At 45.9% G+C, this 6,185-nt stretch overlaps 1 long non-coding RNA gene across 1 annotated transcript; it reads left to right on the forward strand.

Annotated features, from left to right (window-relative positions):
* Positions 1-445: 445 nt before the first annotated feature.
* On the forward strand, positions 446-5,022 carry LOC144296554 (uncharacterized). Its single transcript, XR_013363645.1, has 3 exons — positions 446-585; positions 3,774-3,854; positions 4,203-5,022. It is a non-coding gene; the product is annotated as an uncharacterized LOC144296554 (long non-coding RNA).
* The last annotated feature ends 1,163 nt before the right edge of the window (positions 5,023-6,185 follow it).

The following is a 6,185-nucleotide window of genomic DNA, read 5'->3' on the forward strand; positions in this document are numbered from 1 at the left end:
GTGCCTGGCACTGCCTAGCGCGCATTAGGCCCTCCATGAATGTTTTTTGAATAAATGAGCGGGTGGGTGGGTGTATGAATGGACAGACAGGCGGATAGATGGACGGATCCCTTCTTCCAGCTTCCGAGGGAGAAGGCAGTTGCAGGTCCACCATATTTTATGCTTATGCACAGCATCGTGGAGGATCTGCACACACAGATGTCCAGCCACCTGTCATCGCCGAGGCCTAAACAGAGTGGGTGCTCAAGAAACATGTGCAGGCGGGAAGGAAGGAGGAGAAGGAGGGAAAGTCTAACAGAGACCACAGTGGTTTAGCAGACTCAGGCCCACAGCACCCGCCTCACAAAGAAATGAAAAAAGGAGCAGCTGAGGAGAGCGGAGGGACAACTTTCAGTAGATACTGTTAGAGTCCACTGGTGTCACCTTGGCACACTCCATTCATGGGCGTGCCCATGGCTTCTTGCTGCACGTCCCTGTGACCGTGTGCTTCAGGGCTTTCCGTGGCTGCAGAGCCAGGCTTGGCTGACCAAGCTGGAGAGTCAACAGGCCGGAGCAGAACTTTGCCAGCTGGAAGGAACCACGCAGGTAGGCATCCAGCTCCCCACCCCTCAGGGGAGACCCCTTGGAAGCCTGTTCTCTGCGGGGTCCCAGATTGCAAAGTGGGAATGAGCCCCAGATGCCCAGAGGGGACGATCTGCTCATTAATGAGGGCACCTGGCACTGGTCTCCCATCCTGAAGCCTTTCCCGACTCGTTTGCCATTGCTTTTCGCGATCACCTCCAAAGCTCGCAACCTGCACTCACATCTTCATCGTGGGGTCTGCTTCTGGGGGCTCCACCCAGACAGGCCCCGACAGGGAGAGATGCGAGCCCCTTGGACAGATGGAAGCCACATAGAAAGCTGTGATCACCTCACGCTCCCCCTGCCTGGTTCTGAAAATATGCAGAATTATTAAAAAAAACCTTCAGAGAACTAGGGGAAACCTCAGACCTTAACACAATGGCTGATCGGTTATAAAAAATACTTTAAAGTAATTGCACGTTTCCAGCCCCACTCGGGACAGTGCAACATTTCAATTCTCTGCTCCGTGCAGGTGGATTTCTTGAATTCTGACTTTCACTGGTCGTTTTATACTCCCTCTGCTCTAAGAAAAGTTCACACGTATAACTCAGAGCTTCTTTGTGTTCAACCAGTTCCCAGGCTTCACCCTTGGAAGGGGACTACGGAGGGTCAAGCTCTGGTGTGTGGGATGGCCAGTGTCCACCCCGAGAGGTAGCCCCCGTGGCAAAAAAAAAAAAAATAGTATTAAGAATTGAAAAAGAAAAGCACTGAAATGTGCACAGAATGGGTCCATTTCAAGTGCAAGAGCACGTATTATTTATCTGATCTGATTTTTCCCACATGAAATGTAGATACAGATGACCCATGATCTAATGACCCCACCTGCTTCCAGCTGATGTCTTCCCCCAAGAGCCAGCCTGTGCTCTGCTCTTTCCTTCACCGCCAAAGAGGCCCACCTTGGCCATGTCTGTGCTCCCCTCCCGAATGTCACCTTCCCGAGCTCTGATGGACATCGCGGTGTCTCATCCTCCATCCTATGCCCCAGAACCACCCTCAACGTCGGTGGACATTCTAGAGACACGAGCTGGGTGAACGAATGAAGGGTGGACAGACGGATGGATGTCTTCTTGCTGGTTTTCCTTCCATCCTGTAGGACAGGAAATCCTTTCCCCAAGAATCTGTCTTCTCCAGTAAGACAGTCATGTTTCAAAGAGAGAGTTTGAAGGGAGGCACACGTTTGCATTTGTTTTGATACAGTCTGAGAGTTTGTCCTTTAATACAACAGTTTAACACATTTATTTTGCCATATTAACTGTTTGCTTGGTCTTAAGTCTGTCGTCCTAGTTTAGGATTTCTGTTTTTTATGTTTCCTTCATGCTTCTGATTTATTTCCCTCCCTACTCTTGGCCATATTGCTTAAGCAATGCTCACTCTTTTCTTGTTATGATTTTTTTTAAGACTTTCTGCTTATCTCCAACAATTTTAATACTTAAGTTTAAAGTAATATATGTAATGCATACATATATGTCATTATAATAATATAATTTTTCCATCAACATTTTAGACTGCATCCCCTAGCTCCTCCACATACGACAAAAGAATTAGCATGTAGCATGCTAATAATTTTTTTTCTTCTGTCCAGACCCCCTTCCAAGATGTTGGGGAAATCATTGGAAATCTGAGATGCAGACTATTGGCATTAAGTAATTTTTATATAACAGCCCCATTTCTTTTGTATGATTTTTTCTTTTTTACTTTTGCATGAAACTGTATGATCTTGTTATCAATGGTTACTTACTAACTCATTGCTTTTCGTGCAATTTATTCTATGTCATATCTTTGCCATTGTGGCCTTCCATATTTTGATCACTGTTCAGTTTTCAAGGTATCTCCTCTAGGGGCACCTGGATGGCTCAGTGGTTGAAACATCTGCCTTTGGCTCAGGACATGATCCTGGGGTCCTGGGACTGAGTCCTGCATCAGGCATCAGGCTCCCCCGCAGGGAACCTGCTTCTCTCTCTGCCTATATCTCTATCTCTCTCTGTCTCTGTCTCTCTCTCTGTGCCTCTCATGAATAAATAAATAGAACATTAAAAAAAAAGAAAGAAAAAAGAAAAAAAAAACACCTCAGAAGCTGATGCCTCACTAGGACTGTGATTTCATGCTGCCAAGAAGCCTAAATGCTGGCCCGTTCTGTTTTGTTTTGGAAGGTTACCTGTGCTTCTGGAATTTGAAATCTTCACAAGCATGTGTCTAGTTAGATGCTCCCCTTTAAAATCCAGAATGCAAACAGCTTTACTTTGGGGTTTTTTGACCCCAGGAGCAGGGACACAGAGAAGGTCTTCACAGCACTGATGTGGGTGCACAGGTTCCAGGTGGGGAGGCCTGGGGAGACGATCCCAGGAGCAGACCCCCTCAGGAGCCGCATCTGCTGATGAGAAGCTGCCTCTGTCAGAGGCCCTGAGATGCTGGGGTGCAACCCACTATTACCAGCTGTGCCTGCACATGAGATCAGGCCATCAGGGAGCTCGCAGGGGTGCTGAGTTCCCTTGTCCACCTGTCCTCTCTCCTCCAGGTCTTGCTATCAAACCAGGGTGGCGTAGGGCAGGGGACTTCATAACTGAGCCTAAGTCGAGGCTGCCTGACACTAGGACCCTGTCTCCTCCTACCTGCTTCTCTAACTGTGTGGAAGCCTTCCTGAGCTTCCAGTTCTCGAGAAGTTTCTACCCCCCTTGCATAAGCATGGTGTCGTTCAGCATTACCTGGACACCTGCTCTCTAATCTGTTTCGAGAATGTGCCTGCATCCAATTATCAGAAAACACTGATGCTACAAAGTGGGACTGGGGCCTAGATTTGGAAACACACAGCTCACTGTCTCGAGAGTGAGACATGAGATTATCTGGCATTGGTACATCTTCCCAGAAATAATAGGCCAGTGTATTTGTACTTTTTAACTCACCTAGAAGCACAAATACTACTTCATATTCCTGGATGATGTTAAATTAGCAAGGTTTCGTTACCTTACATGTCTTCGAGAAAGAGACCATATATTTCTACGTTGTATCCCCAGAACACTCACCGCCTCGAAAGGTAATACACAGACTGACCCACACATATCACTCGTTTACACAGTGGAATTGTGGGAAGTACAAAATATGAGAGTTTGCAAGACAGATATTTGAATGTGATATTTTATTCTTTCTTCCAAAAGGTCTTGACCCGCCCACTGCGTGAAGCAATTATTTTTCTGGACAGCTCCCTGACATTCCCAAGGAGAGAGAGAAAATGACAGGTAATTAGGGGAAAGTATGCCAACAGGTCCTCCATCCTAACATGGCAGGGGGTGCTCGTAACACCTAATTCATCAATGCATGTTTTTCCTGCCTGAGCCAAGTACACAGAACTGCTCAGCAAAAGGGAAAGAGAAAGGTAAAGTCATTCTTCACCTTTTCCAGAAATGTATTTTTGTTTTGGTCAATTTCCCCAATAAATTATGGTCTTGTCTTACGGCTGCATTGGTAGGACTCTTGTGAGTGTTATTTAGTACATTTAAGAGCAATGCAAAACCCAAATGTATTTAAAGTTAAGAAAGAAAAAAAAAGCCAAACTGAATGCTGAAATTTTTTGCACTGTTCCACAGGCTCTAGTTGGAGTTTAATCATCCCGACCCTTCCATCCTCGGTACCTGCATCAAGATGCAACACAAATCAAATCTTCAGGAGTCTGGACATTTTGTTTTTGTGTAACTCATTAAGCATTTCCCCATGTGCTGTGATAGATGTTTCTCTCGGCCAGGAATTTTATACCACGTGTGCATGTCCCTATTTGGCTCGGCAAAATCATTCTCAGGATATACAAGCTAATGATGCCTGTGGTTTTGAAACTTTATTGTGATTATTTGCATAGGGCATTTGGAAAATCTGTAGACAGGTTATTAAGAGATGCTGAGCAATGGAAACATTATTAGGCCTTATTATTGTTTATTGTACCCAGATGTTGCGCATTTCCAGCATCCCAGAGGATTAGGAGTGATGTCAGATACCCAACTCTTACTTTTCCTTGCAGATATTAAGTCTAAATTTTCCTCATTAAAAACAAAGCATTTGCACTGAACAAGTGGCGTGCGCTTGGGCAAAACATCAGTTCGTAATAAAGCAGCATTGGTCAAATGCGACTTAGAGGCAAAGCTTTGGCTACTGTCGGAAGTTCTGGCCTGAAAAACAGAAGACTAATGAGGTATATGCTCAGGATGAAATAAATCATCCCAGCAAACATGCAGAGGGGCAATTCTAAAGAAAAAGAAAATTTCTTTTAATGAAAAGGAAAGCCAGGTAGGGCAAACCTCTTCGCCAAGTGTTAAAATCTACTAAATTCCTAGCAAGGGCCAGGCACTCTGCCCACGGCGATCAGAAGGCTTTTGCCTATTAGTCCTTTAAGACACAACATGGGGAAATAATAGTTTGGCCAACAAAATGAGCCCTGCAAGCTCCAGTGGATGTTAAACCACACTGAAAAGCAGATGATTGTGATAATGAGGAATCTGTTTTTCAAAAGACAAGCTACAGCTGCAGAGCAGAATAAACAAATATGATTATTACATGTTAGAATTCAATACATAACAAATAAGCTTTCCATTCAAGGAGAAGAATAAACGATGCTGGCTTGTAAGTAATTTGGGGAAAGGACTCCAGAACGAAGCCCAGTATGGATTGTGTTCACATGCTTTCTGCCTCTGGGCTTCCTGTGGCCCCGATGGAGGGACAGCAGGAGACCCGGAAGGAAGGAGGGGACAGTGTCTGCAGGGTGGTCCTCACCACTGGCGAGCCAGGTGGCTGCCTGAGGCCTGCAGCCTCACCGCATGACAATCCAGGTTCAGGAAGCTGCTTCCTTGAGGTGGGAGGAGGACTGTAGCTTCCAGCCACTGCTGGGCCCAGCGTGCTCACGTCCCAGTGGCATTCCCAACCATCCCTGCCATTGCTGTCGTGGTGATACTCAAGCCCCCCTTGGCCACCAGTTCTAGCAGGCCATCGGTTTCCTCCTGGGCGATACGGGTGCCCCAGGTATAGCCGCAAGCTTCAGCCTCCCATGCCTTTTTGGATTCTTTTTTATTTTTTTATTTTTTTGTCAGATATAATCTTTTATCACATTTTATTTTATTTTTTAAAAAATTTCTTTTTATTGGAGTTGAATTTGCCAACATATAGCATAACACCCAGTGCTCATCCCATCAAGTGCCCCCCTCAGTGCCCGTCACCCAGCCACCCCAACCCCCCCGCCCACCTCCCTTTCCACCACCCCTAGTTCGTTTCCCAGAGTTAGGAGTCTCTCATGTTCTGTCTCCCTCTCTGATATTTCCCACTCATTTTTTCTCCTTTCCCCTTTATTCCCTTTCACTATTTTTTATATTCCCCAAGTGAATGAGCCCATATAATGTTTGTCCTTCTCTGATTGACTTATTTCACTCAGCATAATACCCTCCAGATCCATCCACGTCAAAGCAAATGGTGGGTATTTGTCGCTTCCAATGGCTGAGGAATATTCCATTTCGGATTCTGAAGCTTATCCACTCACACGGGGCTGGAGCTTGACGGTGCGGTTGTGGTTTGCGCTCACCAGCCATGCA

This window comes from Canis aureus, chromosome 24 (assembly GCF_053574225.1).
Source record: "Canis aureus isolate CA01 chromosome 24, VMU_Caureus_v.1.0, whole genome shotgun sequence".
NCBI lineage: Eukaryota > Metazoa > Chordata > Mammalia > Carnivora > Canidae > Canis > Canis aureus.